At 42.3% G+C, this 24,930-nt stretch overlaps 1 long non-coding RNA gene across 1 annotated transcript in view; it reads right to left on the reverse strand.

Annotated features, from left to right (window-relative positions):
* Positions 1–22,141, reverse strand: part of LOC123378879 — a 32,741-nt gene extending 10,600 nt beyond the window's left edge. Inside the window, exons 1-2 of the long non-coding RNA XR_006582775.1 lie at positions 22,016–22,141; positions 10,864–10,913 (exon numbers count right to left, since the gene is read on the reverse strand). This is a non-coding gene — a long non-coding RNA (uncharacterized LOC123378879). The remainder of the gene's footprint in view (positions 1–10,863; positions 10,914–22,015) is intronic.
* Positions 22,142–24,930: the final 2,789 nt, after the last annotated feature.

Consider the following 24,930-nt stretch of genomic DNA (forward strand, 5'->3'; position numbering starts at 1 on the left):
GAGAACCATATTTACACACACAGACACACACACATATAGCAAACATGCCTCTAGTTGCTCACAAGTAATATTCAGTGCTGTTTGATTCATTTAGTATTAAAGATATTTGAAACCATTTATACCGAATAAAAGTGTTCTATTGGTCAAGTTCCACAGAGTCAATTGTGAAGTACAGTTGGAAAGGAGCTCCTAGAATGGTTATTTGCAAAATACAATGGTAAACCTTTCCCACACCTACCCTTTGAGATCTCATCATCAGGAGGAAATATTTCTTCTCTCTGACAAATGCACTTCCATGTCCAGTGTAATTTGAGTTGCAATTAGTTTTCTGGTTATGCCCTGCTCTCTCTCAGTGCAATGAACTAGAAATTCTGGAGAGAGTAAGATGTGACAAGAGAGCTGGCAGCACTTCAAAAGGCACAATTTGCCCAGTATAGATTTCAGACAGCCTTGATGCAAGTATAATCTATTGGGGCTTCCGGACACAGATCTTAAACATTCAAGTCCTGTCAGTGATGTGTGGATGCTAAAGATCTCGTATCCCTTTTCATAATAACAGTATCCTTGGCATACCATCTTTTGCTCCATGGGAGATGGCTGCATTTCAGTGATGGCAAGTATGCATAGTTTGTTCAGCTTTTATATCCTTTTGGACTGAGAGATGTCATATAAATGTACATTATATATATGGCAATAGGAGAAAGATTGAGGGTAAATTATCCCCTTATAAAAATATATTCCTGAAACCAGACACAGCAGGAGATTTTAGACTAACTAGCTCTGCTGTTATTACCAAACACATGCTCCTTTTTAAACATCTTGGATCAGACAATGAATGAAAGCAAATCCCCATTCAGTCCACAGAAGGGACCTGTCTGTCACAGCTCAACTGTTTTGGGCAGGTCTAGAAAACCATTTTTGTTACCCTCCTCCTTCCACGTATAGACCGTTTCTGTCTACCATGGCACCACCACTACACAAAAGGAAAGCCAAAAGGTTTGGTGATAGCTTGTTCCTTTCAATTCCAGAGATTCATTTGCATAAATTTACATGTGCAAGGCCATTTGCACAAGAAAGGGACTGGAAACCTACTTTATTTAAAGAAACAGAAATTGAGTAAAATTTTCAAAAGCAGGGAAGCAATTTAGGAGCCAAAAATCCCAAAGGTGCTTCAGTGGGAATTTTAGTGGGCCTTCAACTGATTTTTAAAGCTATTTCAGTGCCTAACTCCAACTGAAACCAATGGCAGATGAGACATAATTTTAAATGATAGTCAGAACCTAGGCACTTTTGAATATGTATCCATTCTCTTTTAGATTTAAAATACCTCTCTAAACAGGCAAGCCTATATATGCAAAGGCCCATAGACCAGCTGCTGTCAGGTAGTTTGGGAAACCCACAGAGAGAACTCATTGAGCATGATGAATACACCTAGATCTTGTATAGCTCCCATTACTAGTATCAGAGCACATCCTGAGTGACACCTTCTGATGAATGGCACTGAGCTTTAATGTATTACATATGGCAAGTGGGGTGGATATAGGAGTATTTTGTGCACTATAAAATTTAATCATTTGCCATGTCTGTCAATATTAGGTTTTTTGGCATTTCACTGAGACTCAATAGGACATATTCAGAGGTGAGTTTAAGGTAGACTAAGTTGGCTTAATATATATCTTCTTGCAGCCCCTCAGGATGCAAACTACACCAACTTATATAGTACTCCTTTATGCCTCACTACACCTGCTTAACAGCACATAACTCAGGGCACTGACACATCATCTCTGTGTTTGGCCCAATGGTCTCAGAGAACAGGAAATTTATCAGTAGGAACCTTTGGGAGAAGGGGAGTATAAAGGTCCTTGCTATTCATCACAACAAACTACTTGAAAAAAAAAAAGTTCACCTAGGAGAGGCCAAGATTCTCAAATACACTGTGGAACTCACATGATTTGTGAAAGTTTTGCAATATGCACTTATGGATACAATTACCCATCTCCAATACTTACCAGCTAACGTCTGAAGCTAATAAATGGTCAGATGAGACCATAACAGGTGATGTGCACACACCTTCTATGATATATGTATTTTTAACTTTGCACAACACATGCAATCATTCTTTTAATAACAGTTCTTTCAGTGAGATTCTTGTGCACTGTACAGGGCGTGTACGTGGGAGAGTCAGGGTTTCATAGTTCTGGTTTTGTTCTGCTGCACACTTTGAAGTTTTAATAGCAACTCAGAGCATATTAAATGTGTTTTATAGGAGCCACACTCAGAGCTGATGTCCTTGAGGGAAAGAAAACTGAGGTATGAAGAGAGAGAGAGAGAGACTGAGCCAGGACATCTGCAACTTGATAAGGAGGGTTCCCTTTCCACCCAAAAAGAAAATTGCAACATACCAACTAGGAAAGAGTAGCAGGAACAAGGAATAAACATCACAAACCCCTATTCAATACTAAACATGTTCTTTCTCTAGGCCTCCAAAAACAAAGAAAGGCAGAGTGGCTGGAGTCTCTATTAGCTTCTAGTTATTTATAAAATGTGGCTTATCATATCATCAATTTTTCTCACAAATTTTAGGCCCAAATACTTTTCGCCTTACTCCTACAAATAGCTCAATTGGACCAGATTGTGATCTCAGTTATATCAATTTAAATCCAGAGCAGCTACACTGAAGTAAGGGAGTTACTCTGGAATTACACTGGTGTAAGTGAGATCAGAATCCATCCTGTTATTGACTTTAATGGAACTACTTGCATGAACAAGTTAAATAAACTGAATTCTTGGGTCTTATTCATAGATTCATTAGATTAAGCCCAAAACAGAAAAATCAAGCAAACAGTGAGTTTACTGAGAGGGAGTGTGATCCAATGTGAATCCATTGAAGTCATTGGCAAAGTTTCCATTAACATCAGTGGATCTAGGACTTTACCCATAGATAGAAAGGTCACAAGGGACCATTATGATCATCTAGTCTGGTGTCCTGCATAACAAAGACCATTTAATTTCACTCAGTAACTCCCACATTAAGCCCAATTGCTTGTGGTCAAGTATATCTTTTAGCAGGACATCCAATCTTGATTTAAAGACTTCATGTGATAGAGAATCCCCCACATCCCTTGGTAAACTGTTCCAGTGGTTAACTACCCTTGCTGTTATAAGTTTGCACCTTCTTTCCAGTTTGAAATTGTCTAGTTCTTATTTGTTTTACTAACATTGAGGGTATGTCCAGACTACCTGCTGTATCGGCGGGTAGCAATCGATTTTTCGGGGATCGATATATCACGTCTCATCTAGACGCAATATATCGATCCCCGAATGCATTCCCGTCGACTCCGGAACTCCACCGGAGCAAGCGGCAGTAGCGGAGTTGACGCAGGGAGCCACGGACATCGACCCCGCGCCGTGAGGACCCAAGGTAAATCGATTTAAGATACTTTGACTTCAGCTACGCTATTCACGTAGCTGAAGTTGCGTATCTTAGATCGATACCACCACCCCCCCCAGTCTGGACCAGCCCTTATATTATATGGTAGTAACACATTTATTTCTAAACATCCTGGTGGCAAATGTTCTGATTTATTTTGTTACTTACAAATTTGTGATTATTCACTCATTAAACTTTACACCAGGTGAATTAAAACAGTTCTCCCATTCCACCCCCATTGATTCACAGCTGATACATGCAACAAGTGGTCTTGGCTAATTCAAACCATTCTTGAAATAATAAGCTCAAGCCAAAATGTGATCCTATAAATGTTTGCAAAATATTTTTAAAATGAGAGATGGTTTCTGGTCTTGGTTCATCAATATACAATATTAAACAAAGCAGATAAAGGTCACCATGACAGGAACGTTTGCTTAAAAGGAGGAAATTCCATCTTAAAGCTACATTACTCACAGTCAACGCCAATGATAGGGTCAGTAATTAGCCCAACCCTTTCTGTGACAGGCATCAGATGCAAAGTGCTATGTGTACAGTTTGTCAAGTATGATTAGCATTCTATAGTCATATCTGTGACTTGATGGTAATGAAGGCAAGAGTTATCCACAGAGTCTCATTAGCACTCAGGTTCTTTGCCCAACTAGTCAAAGATCAGTTTGTTGCTGATAGATATGTGTGTGAGAGAGAACCCCCCAGAACCATGGACATGGTGTATTGGCACTTTAGCTAAAATCAAGATTTGACGCAAGCTCCTCCCACATGATATTCCTCATACCTTCTCCCTCCTTCATGGTCATAATATTACCTCTCCCTTTTCCCTTCTTCTCATCCAACACATAATCCAGCCAGTCCCTTTACTGCATATTTTCCTTCTTCATAAGAGTGGTCCGGTTTCTGCTCAATGGTGTGCAATAAGAAGGAAATTCAAGGCTAGATTTTATCTGTAGTCCAGGCAAGTGTTATGCAAACTTCCCCATACAGCTCTGCCTTACTTTAATTCTTACCCATATCAAACAAGCTAGTGTAGCTGCAAGGTTCTATTGAGATTGAATCCAATGATTATTGTATGTACAGACAGCATTATCTCTGACGTGTAGACTATCCACTAACAGAAATGTGATCAAACTGTCTTTCACTTAAGTTATTAATTAAACCTATTATTAAATAGAAGTCTATATGCAGAAGACGAGTGGATTAACTCATTCTATTACCTTTTGAATGTCTGCACTTTGTTATTCACTTATATTCTTCTACAGTTAAATATAAATTTTGTAACTACTTATCACATATGCAGCTATTCCATTTTCATGATTTATGTTACTAATGTCTTGGCATCTGTTTTATAGTGTGAATCAGCCAATATATAAAAATTATTGGCAAAAGGAAATATAAGATTTATGCACACTATTCACACAGCCTTTCTAACTGCACAAGATGTTCTCTAAGCCATTTAAGATACATCTACTTTCACATCCCAACGTTTGTAAAATATAGCACTATACATTAAAAAACTATTCACATTAATCTAGAGACTGCATCTAAAATCCTCCACTAATGTATATTAAATATAAATATAAAGTATGCCTCAAACAGTCAGATGCAAACTTTACTCCTTTTCATGCATTAAGATTCAAAAACATTGAGACAGAAATTGTCCAATCAAGGATATTCGTCTCATACCAGCACCACAAATTCTTCATCATCCATTACATGTTCCAAACTGCTGGGATGATCTATTGTTGATATAAAGATGTAAACAGTTTTAGAACTGCATTTGGATTTGTAAGTCAAGTCTGTAAATGTATAAAATAAATTCATCCCCATCTACCACTGAGTTATATTAGGATATGGTCAAGTCTAATAAAATCCAAATTGTTAGTATGAAAGCTGGTAAAAAAGGGAAACATTTTTATAAAAAATCTTGAAGTTTCAAAGCTGCTTTCATTTTGAAATTTTCAGAATGAAATGCAAGTTTTTTCAGATTTTTTTTTTAAACCACAGTTAAGGCACATTCCCCTCCCCCTGCCAATATTTTATTGAAAAGACAAAAAAACCTATCAAAATCAAGAACATTTTAAATAAATGAAATATTTCTATAACATTTTCAATAATATTTTGGTGTTTTTGAAAAATAAAAAAGTGCAAAATGAAACATGAGCAATTTTTCACCAAAACATTTGGTTTTGAAAAGTGTTTTCAGTGAAAACATTTTTTTCCATTTGAAAAATTGAAACCAACTCTAGTTACCAGCGACTGAATGGAACTGCATTGCAACTTTACGCAAGATATTTCAATACTACTCATGATTTAAAACAAAAGTGTAAGAGGTTAAGAAAAAGAAGGGTAAAGCTCTCTCCTTAGTCTTGTGGCTTAACTGTATTAAGGGTGGGATTCACTGCACCAATATATAGCTCTAGTAATTGGAAGGATGCAGGAGTCAGGAGAGCAGAATGCAACCCAACCTGTGGCCATGCAGCTAATCAGCAGCTACTATTCCAGTTTATGATTGAGAATACCAGCCATTGCCCCTACCCGTCACTTGCTCAAAGTGTTGGACTATGGATACACATAATCATAAATCCTTTGGTTCTTTTTCTGGATCACCTTCAGCCCAGCCACCCATCAAAATTACCACCTTTTCCTTGGCCTATATAGGGACATCCCCTCATTGTTTCACATGAACCGTGGAGGGTTCCCAGCATGCCCTGCTATAATCTCCCCAAACAACTCAGAACAGGGTTTAGGACATGACTGTAGTGGAGTAGAATTCTCTCTTAGGGTGATTTCAAACTCCTGTCCCCATGTAAATGTCAAATTGTTTTTCATAATAAGGCATTGATGTCTTATGGCCCTGATCAGTCCTTTGATTTTTCATGAGGGAAATAACAGAAGAATGATAAATTGTCTAATAATTCCTCTGCTAGAGAGCCAGAGACAGTAGAGAATGAAGAATTTGAAACTTGGAGATGCGGTTTAGTGGGGAAATGGTTTTGTTTTGGAAGAGGGTGAGAATGTTACCATTGGCTGCTTTCCTTTTTAAATGGGACACTTATGTTAAGAATATTTGTTCAGTGTGATCATGAGATATGAAACCCATTCTACGAATTTTGGTGGACTTTCCTTTCCTTTATCTGAGTGTGGAATGTTAGTGAAAGCAGGGATCACAGCCTTATAGGGTGACTTGGAGAAATTTTGTAATGATTATTTCATATTTCTTGTCCTTGTCACATGAGTATCAGTTGTTTCCTCTGGCACTTGGTAAGCACGTTCAGACAGATCCTCATGCAGGTACACAAGAAGGGCATGGCACAAGGAGCCTTATCTTTTATGCTCCCATACAAGGCAAAGTATAATTGTGGTCCCTGGGCACCCCAAGAACAATCTAGAAAACAGGTAAAGTATTTGTGTACATACACAGTTGTATAAGTATAGTGGTGCACCTTCTTACCCCACATCTGAATTTGTTTAACTGACAAGACTAGTAAAAAGTTGTAAAACACTGTGGGTGAAATCCTTGCCCACTGAAGTCAGTGGCAAAAACTCCCATTTGACTTCAAAAGAGCCATCATGAATCTCTCATTGAGATGGTGACCTTATGCCAAACAAATTTTTGTTATCTATAATTCTTTGTTGATCTACAGTATTTAAAATGAAGGTGATTTTTACCTGGAGTTTATCAGACACAAGACACAAATGGTGAATAAATCAAAATATCCAGTCCAGGCAAGACACTGATACCATGGAGGCTTCAGAGAGTGTGAACAATTCACAGTGAATTGTTTACTTCTTTCCTGTTTTACTGCTTAACCTTCTTAAGCCCAATTTGTCACCTCAATTACAAGAAAAACATTTTTCAAATTGAAATGCCTTCTTTTGTAACCAAGATGAAATGTATTCCAGAACCAAGTATTCTGTATGACTAGACTTACTGCAGACAAAAGGGAAATAATGAAGAGAAGCATTTTAAAATTGCTTAATTTATTTCAACTGCATAGGTATTAAATTAAGCCCATGTCATTTGGTTGGTAGTATCCATTAGCAACACACACACACACACACAAATTGGGTTCAGAGACATTGTTTGTCCATGTAGCAAGATCATATTTTGGGAGAAAGGGTTGAGAAAATTATTGTCGCTTCATCAGAAGAATTAATACAGATCCCATTCTTCCTCCTAAGGAACTGAATCATTTTACTCCTCATTTTCTAACCATTTTAAGATTCTTGGACAGTACAGAAGAGGTTTGAATTCTGCCTTCACAAATCATTTCTCCCAGAATGCTGAATGGTTCCTGGGTACAACACTATTTTAACCTAAACCCCATTATTGGGGTTTAAAAAAAAAAACTTTCAGGCAGAGATTTCCAAAGGCAGGAATGGGATTTAGGCACCTCACTGCCCTTTGGGCTTTTGAAAGCCTCCCCTCTAATCTTCGGCTACTTCTATGCTTGGAGACAGGCGTGTGATTCCCAGCTCAAGTGCTAGCTCTTAACAAGCTACTGTACTAAATATAGTAGAGTACCCACAGTGGAATGGGCAACGGTGAGTGGTGGTACAGGCAAGCCTCCCTGAGTACAGAGTCTTCTGGACCACTTGGGTACATACTCAGGGTGGCAAGACTGTGCCATCACTGCTGCTGCTGCCCATACTACAATGGCAACTCCACTATTTTTGAGTACTAGCTCGATGAGTGCTAGCATGAGTAGGTCTACATGAGCTGCTAGTCTCACCACTAGCTCCATGTGCAGATGTAGCAGACATTTCTATAAATAAGGTGCTTTATCCTGCAAACTCTCCATGCATACCTCTCAACTGTCCCCCTTGTTCAGGGGCATCACACAGTTAAGTTGCAAAAGAACCTATGATCCTCAAAAATTTGTGTTCCTTCTCCTTTATTGTTGAGAATTATTTGCAACTGAAATAAAGAATTATGCAACTCAGGTAACAGACAGTTATTTACTCTAAAGGAAAAAACCCTGCATCATTTTAAGTTTCCTGCAAGACTACTTGTGTATCCTTTATTTTGGGTCAGTCTCACACATCTGATGCTGACTAGCATCACGTGACCTTTTGTAACTCTGACACATGCAGGTCACTGAGGCCAAGAAATATAGAGTTCAGCCACACTTAACTGGCATGTCTGTGTGTCACACTTTTGTTATACGTATGGCTGGCAATGGTGAATCAGGCCCTATCAATCCAGTTTTTAATAACGTGTGTATTTTAAAAGTAAAAACTTGAGCTGTGCTGTGGGAGGGATGATAACGATGTTCTGTGCATTCAAGCTGTTAATGGTATAAAAAAACTGGACTGGTACACCTATTAAATGATAGGTATCAGAAATACCATGCTAAGCACCATAGACGTACTTCCCTTTTCTTTGGCTGTCCATTGTCAGATGATGTTTCAGTGCACAGTGGCAATATCGGTTCTGACTGAAAAGCTCTATGTTGGGATTTTAAAAGATAGCAGAGGTTGTAAAAGTTCTGAAAACTCTGGGAAATTTGGGAACAAATTCATTGTGAACAAGTGTCTATTCAGGCACTAAATGTAATGCACCAACTGACAGCTGGTACAGAACCTGGCATACATCACAGAAAGAAGAATAAAAGAAAACTTAGTCTGTGATAAGCTTTATGATGGGCCAGTAAAACCTTAATTGAGGCACACTGAACCATACAAAGAAGTTTGTATTATATGATAGGGGCTTAAATGAATAGGCATAGTCAGAAAAAGATGAAAGAAACCTTCCTTAATGACTGATTTGCTGAATTTTTTAAGTATTATTTTCTTAATCCTTGAATTTGCTGATTTCTTACATATTCTTGTCATTTAATATTGTGCATGAGTGGCTATAGTCCCATACTGTCATCTATATTTTAATTATTTTGGCTAACTTTAATTGCACTGCTCATGATTAACTCTCTTTTGAAAAAAAAAATCAAAGCATTGTCTTAAAATTGGCACCACTGAAACTGTATTTATAATATTTCCATTAAATTCCGGCACAAATCTAACATATGTGTGGGGAAGAGAATAATGGTAAAAGCTAATTTTTTGCAACCCCACTATAGATGTGGTGTGGTAGTGAAATGTTTTTGTGTCAGCTATTGCTATAAGGCTAAATAAACTGTAGATTTCAGTCTCAGCTGGACCCTCAGATGCACAATGCAGCCCATACTTATTGCAGAAATTATTAGTGTTAGTAAAGAAAATAAAACTAATAAATACATAGCTGAAGGCAGAATAGGACCCTATTTAGTTTCTTGAAACACACATGCCTAGGAAGCTTTATGAGAGAACCTTGAAGAACACGGGCCAAATGTGGCTGTCATTTACCTGAGGAAGGGCCACGGGATTTGGCTCACACACGAGGCCGTGTGAGATGTGCTTGCTTAAAAAACATTGATACTCATAAGTATTTGAAAATGAAAAGAAAAGGAGGCCCGAAGTCCTTTCTCCTACACAAAGAAGAAATTAGAGAGCTGTGGTCCTTCAAAAGCCAGGGGCCTTCCCAGTCAGCCATGAGATGGGGCAAATATGCCAGTCACATCAAGCATCCTATTCTGTTTCCCATAGGATGAGATTATTCATTTTGTGGCTATTCTATGCATTTATAAGGTACTGAAGCAAGGTGGGTGCCATTTGCATAATTAAAAAATATCCCCCCCCCCCCCCTTTCAAACATGGTGAGCTATGTACTCTGGGGAGTTCCAAGACTTAAGCATGCTTTTAAAGGTCACCAACTCAATGTGTTCCATTTGCAGGATAACAGTTTTCATCAGCAAGGGGCCTAGGCCCTTCCCAACAAGAAGGATGAATCTATCCTACAGGGTTTAAAACTTTAATAAAATGTATATAGCACTTGGAAAGTGCTTTTAAAAGGGTGGATTTTTTAATAGGGAAGTTGGTATTATCCCCATTTTACAGATGACGAAAGTAGACAGAGTGGTTAAGCAACTTGCACACTAAGTCAGTAGCAAAGCTAATATTAGAATTCAGGTCTCCTGACTCCCAGTGTTTGGAGCATTGGACTGGACCACATCACTTTGGTTGATCAGACCTCTGTAAGCATGAAACGGGATTACATTCAGTCAAGAAGAGTGGTGACATAATATATATATCCTCAAGTCATGCATTTAGTGTGTGGAGAGTTGTTTGAAAATTATGTTGATATAGCAATTCAGCAGTACTGGATCAATATAAAACAAATAGCTTTTAGAATACCATGGTTGCACTATCTACCACGACTGTTGCCTGATCAGTCAATACAAGAGAAGGATATTGCTCCTTCTAAGAGGATCGAATATTGAACTGATAGCAGTCATTTTCTGTTCTGTTACCTTGACTACAGCTCCTTTCTGTCAAATAGTCTTAAAAGTTAGCAGTTCACTTTGCTAACATATAATCCCTACCTTTTCCTGATGTGTCTCTGTACAGCTCTCAGACATCGATGAAAGTTCACCTGCAAGATAAAAGATCATATGAACACAATCTTTCTTGAGTCTTTCATTTCAGCTCCAGCCTATTTCCTCATTGAAATCTGAGCTGTAATAATGCGGCAGGACACTTCCCCTTCAATGAGTTTTGTCATCTATTATTGCTTTGATGTCTTCAAATTATATACCCATGTTTCTGATATATTTTCAATTCAGTGAGTGACCTTCATACTTCAGTGCCATGATGGAGAGGGTGTATACATGCAGGCACTTCACTACTGCACGAGCTAGAACTTTTGATGAAATCGTCAAAGGAAAAAAAGACTCTTGGTAAATTAAATCATTAATACCTCCCGTCAGTTCTTTGTTTGCACAAACCAATAACATTATTGGGGGACAATAATAAGGTGAAAAAGATGCAGCTGTCGTGGCTGAAAAGAGTCCATTGTTTGGGAAACCTGTGCATCACAAATACAGTTTTGAACTTGAAGCAGTTTTATAGTTAAATTTTGGGGGAGGAAAAAAGATGAAAATTCAGGGCTAAATCCTCTCTTGCTGCAAACCAGCATAAGCTCCCTTGACTTCAGAGCTACTCCATTTTACAAGATAAAGCCATCAGTCTTTAATAATTAAGGTTTTACTCCTATTTCAGCAATGCCAAGATTTTAAAAGGACAGATGCTGTCTAGGAGAAATAATGAGGAAGAGGAAGGACAGTATAAAACTGTTGCCATAGTAACATTTCAGATAACAGTAATAGTCTACCTAGCCTAGAAGTAGAGGTAAATGAGACTAAAATATATGCATAAACTAAACACTTTCAAGGACCTTTTTCACTTTAAGTACATAAATTTAAATTAGGTAGTGCCTGAATATTATAGATATTATGAATCATAAGTCCAATTTATAAAATAAAAGCACACCTATCTTACACTATGGAGACCTATTCAGAGCACTGTTTAAGAAATATCTAGTATGGTTACATGGAAAAAACCTGCAAGGAATTGCTATACATTTCCTCCTTAAGTTACTCAGACTTTGTGTAGTCATTTAGAAAGAGTATTTGGCAACCTTACCAATGCAGATAGTAAGGACAGCATTTTGCATTCTGTTTTATTACCTAATATTGACTAAAAGACTAACCACTTATTTTTTCTACTGCTACTGAAAGAACAGCTCCTGACCCCACCACACTGCAATGGCAGTGCAAGAAATTGGCTTGGTAGCAGAAATTCTGCACATTGCAGGAAAATGAATGGTCCAACGGGCAGAATCCAGACCAAAAAAAAAAAGGAATGGAGGAAGAGGAGGATGCTAGAAAGAAGCTAAAAGGTAGAAAAGAAGGGAACTAGACAGGAGAAGAGAACTAGGAAAAGGAAAGGAAGACGAGATCACAGGTAAAAGAGAGAGAGAACATGATGCTTCAAGGATTCTAAGCAGCATATGACTTGATGAACAGGATGCTCGTTTTGACCTATAGACTTTCAGAATCATGATTCAACTTAGATCTCTGCCATACCCTTTTGGCAAACTAGCCCCCACCGGACATTTGACAGCAGCCTACAAGTCTGATGGAACCTAAACATGCTCCACTAGAAGGTCAGTGCTTCAGCTACAGAATATGGTTCCTTCTATACAGAAGCCATTGCCAAAAAAGATATCAAGAATGCTCTATTTCTCGCTCTTTAAAGGTGAACAGATTTTAAAAGAACAAAACAATATAATGCAAAACTGGCTCAATGCACTGGGAGTTTTGATCATTCTTATACTAATATATATTTATTCAACTCTGACAAATTAAGAACTACACAGTGAAGACTGTGAGCATTTAGATTTTAAGTTCTTCAGGGCAAAGACTGTGTCTTCTTTTTGTGCCTTGTACAGCACTAATTGTTCCGTAAATAAGAAAGTCATTGCTAGTAAAAGAATTACAGTTGAAGTGTAGTATTACAGTAAAGTCTGATTTACCATTCTATGCCCAGAGACCAGCCTCAAAATGAACAAAAACCATAGTGTGATATTTACATTGGAAAATAGCAACTAAGTACCAACCGTAAAGGAGTATGAATAGACTTACAGATATGCCAGGAGTGTTCTTTAAATGGACTAGAGGTGCCATTTATCCATTAAGTCACTTAACTGATGCAACACACCATATCTGTTTCCATGGCAATGCAGCAGCAGCAGCTATGGAAATACAGGCAATTTGTTCTTGTACTGTCCATGTAAGAAGACAAGCATAAACCTCCTCTCCATTTGAGTGAACAAAAGCATGAATATTTTCCAGTGCAAACACGGATGACCACAATCTCTTCCTTCTCCTGACTACTGTAAAAATAATGAACAAACAGACAAGCCTTAAGAACATAAAAATGGCCATACTGGGTCAGACCAATGGTCCATCTAACCCAGTATCCTGTCTTCTGGCAGTGGCCAGTGCCAGCTGCTTCAGAGGGAATTAACAGAAAAGGCAATTGTTGAGAGATCCATCCTCTGTCATCCACTCCCAGTCTGCTTTGGACTTAACTATCTTGAGTAATTTTGTATCATCTACAAAATTTTGCTTCCTCACTGTTTACCCCTTTGTTCAGACCATGTAAGAATATATTGAACAGACCCCTGAAGCCACCACTATTTACCTCTCTCCATTTTGAGAACCAACCATTTATTCCTGCCATTTCTTATCTTTTAACCAGTTACTGATCCACGAGTCGAGTCAACCTTTGTTATCCCATGACTGCTTACTTTGCTTAAGAGCCTTAGCGCGGGACCTTGTTAAAGGCTTTCTGAAAAATCTAAGTATACTATATCCCTTGCCCTCATATTTGTTGATCCCTTGAAAACAAAGGTCAACAAACATGGGTTTTGGTTGGTCAGACCAGCAGGGAGTTAAGATTACTTCACTGAGAACATCCTGCTCCCTGAGCCTTGCCCTACCTCCCCTCCTTTCTGAGTTCAAATCAAAGGCCTGTTAGCAGAGAAGTCACAGATGTTCTGTTGAGATGGTAAGCAAGAGGAGAGAGACATCCTCTAAGATAGCCAGAATCCTAATGCTACAGGCTTTACAAATTCATACCTAGAATTGTACTTGGAAACAAAAAGAAAGCTAGTGCAATACACAGAGCATAGAATGTACCACGCAAAATGTTATCTTCAGGATTACCTCCAATTTTGAGGTCAAAAAATCAAGGATCACTGTGGCATGATATACATTAAAGAGAAAAGTTTGCACCTTCCTAACCAGACATGGACAAAAAACAGCACTCCTAACTACTCCTGCTACCTGGGAAGCCAGGAAGAATCAAGGACATAAAGGTCCCCCTAGATCAATGGTCCTCCAACTTTATACCTCACAAACCCCTTACCTCTGTTCATATCCTCCCCACACAGAGCCAGAGCCAGGAGTGGGGCCATGGCTCTGGGAGGGGAGGATGCAGACAGGAGTAAGGGGGCTGAGGCTGGGGCCATAGCTCAGGGTGAAACAGAGCCTCGCCTGGGGGCCGGAGCCAGCAGCTGAGGTTGGGGCTAGGAGCGGAGCTGGGTGGCTCTCCCTCCACACTCCACGCCGGGAGCTAGCCCAGGCCCCAGCCATGCCCCCCCCCAAACATTCCTCCGCATCCTCGTAGGGTGACACCCCCCACAGATTGAGGGCCTCTGCCCTAGAATGTAAACCTCACTAGCAGAGGGTAAAACACTTCCTCAAGAGAGAGCTGGGCACTTTACACCATACCCTCACCCCAGTGAAAGTTGGTCACTGTCCCAAACAGCTGGCCTACACATTAAAGAGAAGGGGGAACAGAAGAGAATATTCTGGCAACTAATTCAAGGTGTTTATGGTGGTGGTGCGAACTTTACAGACAACCTGCATATTCAGGCCCTGTTTACTGATTCTATTCACTAGACCTTGTTAGGACCCCTGATTTCTTATGAAACCTTATTTCAGAATATAGGCACTTCTTATTTTTTGTCCCTTGTGGAGTGAGGGAAATGGTAAGAACAAATATAAGCATGATGTCTCCTTACCTTTAAACAGTGTAAAATTTATATACTGTACTTTTATCACTAGTGAAAGGATCTAGGTCCAGTTTCCACTCTCAGTCATATCATTGTAAACTCTAAATAACTTCATTCTAGTAAAAAAGAATTACTTTGAATTTACATGATTGTCACCAAGAGCTGACATTAGCTCGGTGACAGAGTGCGCCACTCACTGCTAGGATAGTGCCTCCTCCTAGTCACTCTGGGGAAATAGCCCAACACCCCTTCCCACAGTTGCAAGCCATTTCTCTCTCTCTTCACAAACTGCAGCCTTCTCTTCGTGACTCAGCCCTCTAGCCAGGTCACTCACCCTCTATCCCCCTGCCAGGGTACCAAAGACCTTCCACATGACTGGTCTCAGGCAGTCTTCTCTGGCACTGCCATGATGGTACCACTTCCCCAGTGGGGGAACCTGGGCCCATCCATTACTCCAGATTCTAGTTAAGGGACCCCATACCTGGTAATTGTTGCTTTTACTCAGACCCCATTGCTCTTCCTCTTGATTCCTTCCTACAGTTCCATCCCTGCAGATATCAGCTCAAACTCCCTCCTCACGGGGGATAACTAAAGACTACTGAATCCTATAGCCTAGGAGTAGGCAACCTATGGCATATGTGCCAAAGGCAGCAAGCAAGCTGATTTTCAGTGGCACTCACACTGCCCGGGTCCTGGCCAGCAGTCCAGAGGGATCTGCATTTTAATTTAATTTTAAATGAAGCTTTTAAACATTTTAAAAACCTTATTTACTTTACATACAGCAATAGTTTAGTTATATATTATAGATTTATAGAAAGAGACCTTCTAAAAATGTTAAAATATATTACTGGCACGTGAAACCTTAAACTAGAGTGAATAAATGAAGACTCAGCACACCACTTCTGAAAGGTTGCTGACCCCTGCTATAGCCTCAAGCACACCTCCCAACTCACGGGGACTGAATGCAGCCTACTTCCCTGAAACTCCTCTCTGCTGCCAGCTTCCTGGCTTGATAAGCCCAGCACAACTCCTCTCCCATCTGGACTTCATCACCAAATTAGGCCTTGGCATGGCAGGTTTTCCTCCAGATGCAGCCTATAGGTTAATTGGCCTAATTCACCCCTTCAGGCCTTGTGTGGGGTAGACACCCTATTACAAGCCCCTAATGTAGTCTTTATCACATCATTTAACACACTCTGAGAAGATCTAGAGCATGGCACAGACGGAGCCAAATCTGTACCAGTGCTTTGTGTAAGTCTAGAAAAGGAAAGCTTTGTAGGTTATTGCCCTCCATCTCTGAGATGAGAAATCTTTGAAAGTGGCCGTCCAATACTGATGGAATTATTGGTAGTATTGTCTGTCCATCTCATCTAAAAGTCCTTTGTCTGCCTTCTCTCCTTTCCTCTCTTGAGCAGAACTAATAAGGCAACAATAGGCAACAGTGTGTTTTCTTACAAGGAAAGTACAGTGGTGCAATTGTGCCATAAAACACAGGATAGTGTTTGTGCGGATTCTTTGACTAACTCACACCCCATGATATAGTGCCGGACACTAAAAAGCGAAGGGCCCCTATGGAGTTGATGCGGGTTTCCCACTACTCTGCCATTTAGTTTAATAATAAATGGGATTAAACATAATTTAATTAATTCCGTGGGAAACTTGCACCCACTCCATGGGAGTGCCTCACTTGCTAGCAGTTAGCGCTGTATGCATGTCTCTTTTTATTAATAAATGCTACTCCATCTCAGACACCATATAGATGGTCTGTTTCCCTGTCGCTCTCTGCATGTGACTTTCTAATCTCTTGCTTCTAAACCCTCAGAATTCATTGTGTATTTATTCTAGAAGGATTAGTGCTGGATGCCTACGCACATGTAAACTGCTATGTATTCAACATTCACAATATGTTCTCCAATTTAACCTTAAGAATGTGATGGGTGGTTTTTGTTATGGTCAATGAGACTTTTTTTTTTTTTTTTTTTTTTTTACAGGGCACCTAGGCTGCTTCATTTTGCTATGTTATGAGCAGCCATGGTATTCTGTGCTCCTTGGATGCGGTGAAATATTCTTTGTACCCAATGTGAATCCCGAGCAAGGAGAATTCAGTGCACACTGTATTGCTCACTTTTGTAATTATATTGAGATGAACATGGAGTTGATACAGTTTTACCTGGTGTATCAAAAAGGAATGATACAATGATCCAAATTCATCCCTGATGTAATACCACCCCACAGTCAGTGAATTGAATCTGGCCCTATGTGTTCTAAACACGTGCTGCAGCTGCTATTTTGATAATTACAGAGTAATAAAATCATATTTACTTTGATGTACCTTGCTATTATTTCCGGGTGAATGTGGAAGCTGCAATTGTGACTTTGATGGTCTGGGCTAAAAGAAATGTCCCAGCATACTGTGTCCTGGGACCACATGAGAAAGGAAAATGTCTCCTGTGTCTTCTCTGTGAAGCCAACTTGTGTGTCAGGGAAGGATCACAATCACAGCTGCTAACGCAGGGAGAGCTCCACTCCTCCATTGGACAAAGGATGGGGAAGATAGGTTTACACCAGATGGCTTCTGGGTGGGGCCCTGAGTACTAAAGGAGAAGGAAAGGGGAGGGTAGATATTGGCATCCAGGTTGGGGCTGCTTCTCCCTAGCAACAAAATACAGGTGTGGGGAAGAGGGGGAGAAGCTTTTGGACTGTAGTTAATGAGAGCATTCAGACTGCACAATGTCCTTGAGCCACATACACAGGTCCCAGTGGTGTAGATAAACTCTGATATCCTTGTTTGGCTACTGATCAGAGATGGTACCACAAATGTACTTGTACATCTTTGGCCTGTGTTATGCAGGAGGGCAGACCTGATAATCAGAGTGGTCCTTTCTAGACTTAAAATCTGTGTCCCGCGCTGAATCTCTCATAAAATATCATAAAATATCAGATACTGGGCTCAATCCCACCATTTATCCATTAAGTCACTTAACTGATGCAACACACCATAGGCAAAAACAGAACTTCTGTTGACTTTGGTGGGAAAGGTGGTAAGGCCTACTGTCTAATTAGAACTAAAAAAAAATGTTATTGGGAGCTCCACAACGAACTGTGTCACAGTCTGGGCATGGGTAGTCAGGCCTAGTAGGAGAGGCCTAGTGTGTGGAGCCAGAGCCAGAGGCCAAGAGCTCAGGGACAGAGCCGAACTCAGAAGTCAGGGATCACAGCAAGGAAAAAAAGCAAGATCCGTCATAGCAGCCACCTCATTACACACACAACTCCCGGGTGTTCCCTCCTGGTTTAAGTAGTGCACCTGGACCAATCAGAGACCTGGGAGCACTGACATCAGGCCCTCTATGGGAAGCACAACCTGCAGTGCTCAGGCCCACAAAACTCACAGCCTGTCAATCGCTGTTCTACTAGATCGGTTAGAGGGCAGGGTGGATGTGACACTCACTCAAGGACCAGTAGACTTAAGTTCTAGACCTCTGGATCCTCCCACTCAGGTAGGCTGCTTACCAATATTAAGGGTTAATATTATGTGTTATGTGATTTTCTGTATGTGGAAGAGCAACATTTGCCCACTTCTCTGACTTATTTCATTTCCTATCAAGAGCCATAAGGGAGTGATGCTCCCTTCATGATGCTCAAAGCAACTAGCCTACATTGCTATGGAAACTGTATCTTTGCATGTAAAATGTAAAATGTCAGTAATAACATCACATCACTGCTCTGTTTCCTTATACAACATGAACCTGCAGAGCAATGGGTGCATTAAAATTGATTTGATTAAACATTCTAAATTCCTGGTGTGGTGTGTCTTCAAATCCCATTGACTCCACTGACTGAGTAAGGAGTACTTGACACTTTGTAGGAGTTGCTCAAATCCTTACAGGCTCTGACCCTTATCTAGATTGTCCTGTTATGACAGGCATGTTTTCACTGACTGTTACATTGTTTTCCCCAGGTGCATAATGGATGCCAAGATGACAATTCATAAGAATGGCCATACTGGGTCAGACCAAAGGTCCACCTAGCCCAGTATCCTGTCTTCTGACAGTGGCCAATGTCAGGTGCTTCAGAGGGAATGAACAGAACAGGTAATCATCAAGTGATCCATCCCCTGTTGCCCATTCCCAGCTTCTGGCAACCAGAGGCTAAAATTCCTTAAAAACAATGATCATTTTACATATATAGTAGAACTGACGATCTGTACAGAACACTGAAAACATTTTTGCTCACAGATATAGCTGTCTTTGTAGACAAAGCCCAAAGTAGTTAATTTTAGAATGAGACTGCCATTTCTGCCGTGTCATGTGGTTCATATACAGTAGACTATGAGCACACAGCATGCAAGTGGGCTGCTTCTTCATATTGTCACAAGTTTTGATACAAGCTGAGAAAGTTAATTTCTAAACTAGATCCACAAACTAGGTTAAAATATTCAGAATGTATTTAAAGTATTATGTGAGTGGTTGACTGAGGTTCTGTGGCCTGTAATGTGCAAGAAGTCAGACTAGATGGTCATGGTGGTCCCTTCTGGCCTTATCAATAAGTCAGTGGCTATGTCTACACTACCACTTATGTCAGTATAACTTACGTTGCCCAAGGGTGTGAATAAGCCACCCTCGAGTGACATAAGTTACACAGACCTAAGCATGGAGTGAACAGCGCTATGTTGGCAGGAGAAGTGGCATAACTGCCACCACTTTATTGAGGGTGGATTAGTTAATTTGACGGGACAGCTCTCTCCTGTCTGTTTAGAGCCACCACACTAGAGAGCTCACAGCTGCATCAGTGCAGCTGCACCACTGTAAGATCTCTAGTGTAGCCATCGCCCAAGTGGGCAGATTTGTGCTTTAATCAACTAAGCAGATTTATAAACTACCACCCCACACTCTTAGTTGGCAAAAAGTACCCTAAAGAATTATATATTATCACATCAGCATCCACAAGCCACCTGCTGCTTATCAATAACCTAAACTAAAGCAAATTCTTCAAAGAGATCCTTTGGTGATCTTCAGATCTAATAATAAAGAAACCCCCACATCATTCACTCCCTTGTGAGTCAGCTACCCCTGTAAATGAATAAAATCAGAGGAGCTGCGATTTGGAGACGTGTCATGTTTCTAGTTGTATAACTTTGTCCACTTCCTTGAGCTAAAAATTTCTGGCCATAGGGAACTGAACCAGACCATTACCCACTCTGGGCATAATTCCTCTGTCTTCTGATAGTTGATTAATGTCAGTTTCTTGTGCAATTTTTTTTAAAATTAAAATTAGGAAAATGTAACCAATTATTATGTAGAGCGGGGGGGGCAAACTACAGCCCGTGGGCCACATCTGGTCTGCAGGACCCCTCCCTCTGGCCCCCAAGCTCCTGCCAGGGAGCAGGGTCAAGACAAGCTTGCGGAGGAGCCAGGCTAACTCCCCAGCATGGTGAGCGGGGCAGAGGCTAGCCCCTGGCCCCTCCTCTTCTGCTCCCCTCCCTCGCAGTCACAGTTCCCCCAGCACCTGGGCAGCATGGCTGCAGCTCCAGCGGGGCAGCACGGCTATAGCACTGCCAGACCTGGTGCTCCAGGGTGGTGCAGTCAGGGGGCGGGGAGCAGGGGGGCAGTCAAGGGCCTTGCTGCCAGGGACAGGGACAGAGCAAGCCAGCCCCCCACCCAACACACACACCATGCTTGGCCCCTGTCCCCAGCAGCCAAGTCCAGACAGGGAGCGAGCCCTGCCCGACTGCCAGGAAAAGCAGCCAAACAAGCAGGGGAAACACACAAGGAAAGGACTGAGCACCCCTTTCCCCCACCCCACAGGTAACACAGGACAGGGAGAGCAGGGAGGGTTGGATAGGGGGGCGCTCAGAGGGTGGGGAGGAGTGGAGATTGGATAGGGAGAGGGTCCCAGGGGTGGTCATGGGGGATTGGAAAGGGGACAGGCATCCCAGGGGGGGTCAGAGGCAGAGAGCAGGGGTGTTTGGATAGAATGTGGGAGTCCCGGGGGGCAGTCAGGGGTGGGGAGCAAGGGGGGGTTGGATGGGGGCAGGGACCAGGCCACGCCTCACTGTCTGGGGAGGCATAGCTTCCCCCAGCCTTCCCTACCCAGCCCTCCATACAATTTCTGTACCCAATGTGTCCCTAGGGCCAAAAAGTTTGCGCACCCCGATGTAGAGTCCATTAGAGGAAAGGAACTATTGTCTGTTGTTGAAAGCTCAGAACTGGGGCTTCAGAGAACTAGGTTCTGTTGGTGGCTCTGCCACAGAAATACTGTGTGAACGCGTTCAAGTTACATAAGGCCAGACTATTCTACCGCTATACACGAGGAGTTGTACTTTACTCCACGAATAGCCTCACTGAAGAAAGTGGGGCTACTCATGGACTACAGCGCTGCTCCATCGCATAAGCAAGCCATCTTTTCTCACTCTCAGGAGCCTCAGCTGTGACTCAGCCCTCCAGCCAGGTCCCCATTGTGGTTTCCCTTTCGGGGGGGGGGGGGGAAGTGCATCAAAATTCCTGTTCTCTAGCAGCCTCAGGCCGTCTTCTGCTTCACTGTGTCACTGCTGCAGGGGCTGACAGGGAACTCAGGCCCACTGTCTACTCCAGCTTCTGGATCAGGGACCCTCTACACCAGTGATCGGCAACCTTTGGCCCGCGGTCCGCCAGAGTAAGCACCCTGGCGGGCCGGGCCAGTTTGCTTATCTGCCGTGTCCGCAGGTTCGGCCGATCGTGGTTCCAACTGGCCGTGGTTCGCTGCTCCCAGGGGTGGCTCTAGACATTCCGCCGCCCCAAGCACGACAGCACGCCGCGGGGGGCACTCTGCCGGTCACTGGTCCCGCAGCTCCGGTGGCCCTCCCGCAGGCAGACCCTCTGCGGGCATGCCGCCGAAGGCAACCTGCCTGCCGCCCTCCCAGCGACTGGCAGAGCACCCCCCGCAGCATGCTGCCCCAAGCATGCGCTTGGCATGCTGGGGCCTGGAGCCACCCCTGGCTGCTCCAGGCCAATGGGTTCTGCAGGAAGTGGCCCAGGCCAAGGGATGTGCTGGCTGCCACTTCCCGCAGCCCTTGCTCTACACAACAGCCAAGAAGTGTTCCCTGCACTTTGCTGCTTTTCCCTGAGTCACTTCCATACCTCCTGGCCTTCCCCACTCCTCTGAGTTTGCCAGTCTCTTCCCTCCCTCCTTCCAGGGAATAACTTTAGGCAACTTGTCTCTGCAGCCTTCCACACGCCTTCCCAGGGAGTGACTGCAGCCTTTCCCAGCAGCAGCCCTTTCTGTTGCCAGCTACCTGGCTTTATAGGCACTCCCCCACCCAGGGCCGGCTCTAGGTATTTTGCCGCCCCAAGCACGGCAGGCAGGCTGCCTTCAGCGGCTTGCCTGCGGGAGGTCTGCCGAAGCCGCGGGACCAGCGGAACCTCTGCAGGCATGCCACCGAAGGCAACCTGACTGCCACCCTCGCGGCGACCGGCAGAGCACCCGCCGCAGCTTGCCGCCCCTGGCATGCGCTTGGCGTGCTGGTGCCTGCCCCCACCACCTTCCCCTTTCTGCCCAGCTGAGCCTGCTTTCAGTTAGCTCCCTGCTACCAGGGCTCCTCCTCCAGGTGCAGCCTGTGGAGTTAATTGGCCTTCCTGGCCATCTTAACCCCTGTCAGTCCTGTGTGGGGTGGACACCTCATCACAAGGCTTCAGTTCCCCACCTGTGAAAAGGGATTAACAATGTTTACCTATCTCTCAGGGTGCTGGGATGATCTGAAAGCACCAGAAGGGGCTGGAGTACTGCAAACCATTAATATTGGGCCAAATTCTGTCCTCAGGGAGTATTAAATAGTATTCTCAAGTAAAACAGATCTAGGGGCCTCTGAGTAGCTGTAGCAGGCAGCAAAATAGGAGACAAGTATATATCAAGACCCTGATCCATTTTTCCAAGCAATCTGTGCAGCAGCATTTTAAACCCCAAGGGAAAAAGTAAAAGGTATCATATTCCTATCCTTGATGTGCATTTTCTAGGAGATGTGAGAGTGGGAAACACAAAAGGAAAGGAGTCAATGGGAGAATAAGGAGCAGGAGGTGCTGTGGAATCGCAAAGCCTGGATTAGCAGCAAATACCTTTGCAAAGTAGAGTGCCTACAAACTTTCAGAGTAAAATGCAGAACCTGATATACATCTAGGCCTCCTATTTTGCTGCCAGCCATAGCTACACAGAGACCCCTAGCTGCTACTTCGCCTAGCCCTTATTTGCCCGAGAATACAATTTAATATCATTGTAAAGCAACAGTGACAGATTTAGTAGTTAGTGACCATTACAGTAAGTTGCAAAATTGTAAAATGAAATAGCCTAAAAAGAGTTCCCTGCAATTTCCCACAAATTTCAACATTATGACATGACCACTGCAATTCTGTATACAATTTTCCACTGATCCTCCTTATCAGAGATGGGCAGCTAGAATTTATTTTATTTCTCAGTTGAATGGCCAGAACAAATCTGTCTCTGGATGATTATAGAGCCAATCTTGTGAAACATTAGGTGCCCTAAACCTCTACCTGCCATCAGGGTCGAGCAGTCCCAGATTAAAGAATTTTGGTGCCCTGTGCAATATAGAAATTGTGGAGAACCCCACCTTCCTTGAACTAGACAGAGCACATGAGATACAAGAAAATTATCACCGGAGGCAAAACTTCAGTGTGTCCCCTCCCACAACTAGAACAGAAGTTCTCAACCCGGGCTGTCTGGAAGGTTGTGGAGAGCCTTCTGATAGTTTGGTGGTTATGGTAAAAGCAGGGGAAGTGGCAAGCTCCAGGTAACAGTGCCAATCACCCAGGCTTGACTTGGTTGCCCCTGTGTCATGACCCAGCCAAGACTCCACCCACTCCCCACTCACCTGCGCAGGAAGAGGAGTAGCAATCCAGTGGTGTCCCTCACATAGACTGATGTGGACGATTCACAGAGGATTATAAATTGTACGCTCTTTGGGGCAGGGACCATCTTTTCAGTCTGTGTTTGTACAGTGCCTAGCACAATGGGGTCCTGGTCCATGGCCAGAGCTCATAGGAGCTATGGTAATACAAATAAGAAATAATAAAGAGAGGTAAGGGGGTGTTTGCCCTTACTCACAGTTGATTCCTAATGCACTTACCCCTGCAGAAGCTATATGTGCCTACTGGCTCCCCATACCACAAGACAGAGTTAAGATTGCTTGGCACTTCATACCATAAGTGCCTTAAGAAAAGGAACCACTTGAACTGGCCCTCTCACTTACTTTGTAACTGGAATGAATTCTGCCATTAGACAGAAGCTTGCACATGGGAATCTTCATGAGGTCAATGCAAAGGGAAAAAATAGAAACAAGAGGAAGAGAGATTATGGGGAACATAGGAAGAACTTGCCCATCTGCATAATGTCCCTTTTCCACATACAAGTCAAAAGACCAACATGACTATCATGTATTATGCAGATTAAATTTAAACTAATGCTGTAACATGGGGCATGACTCCTACAACCCTGTTACGATCAGCCTTCTCCCCGGGGCCTCTTAAAGTTATTAGAGGTTTAAAATTGAAACCAAAGAAAAAATTTAAGTTGTGACTCTGTTAATTCTAGTTTATTATCAGAAATCTCTTTTGGAAAAGATCAGTTGCAGGATCCAATGAAGCATGAAATTCCTGTTTAAATACAAGTATCTCCAGTGATTAGCAAACTTGATAAAAATCCTGAAAAATATGAGTGAGGTAAATGGGCTTATGCCTGAAGTCGCGTGGCTAGACAACTGGAACAGGACTTGAGAGACTTGGGTTCTATTCCAATCTCTGCTGGTGACCTTGGGCAACTCACTTCCCTCTCTGTGCTCTGTCCCCCCATCTGTAAAGTGGGGGTGATATTGATTTCCTTTATTAAAGCACTTAGAGATTTATGGAAGAAAAATCACTAGATCAGAGACAGATCTTATTACTCTTGAAAGTTTCCCCATCTGGAAAGTCATTCATTAAGTAAGAGACTTGTGCACAACATGAAAGGAGCAGAATTGGACTCCAAGGCATAAACACAGTGCTTG

Source organism: Mauremys mutica, chromosome 10, assembly GCF_020497125.1.
Source record: "Mauremys mutica isolate MM-2020 ecotype Southern chromosome 10, ASM2049712v1, whole genome shotgun sequence".
NCBI lineage: Eukaryota > Metazoa > Chordata > Testudines > Geoemydidae > Mauremys > Mauremys mutica.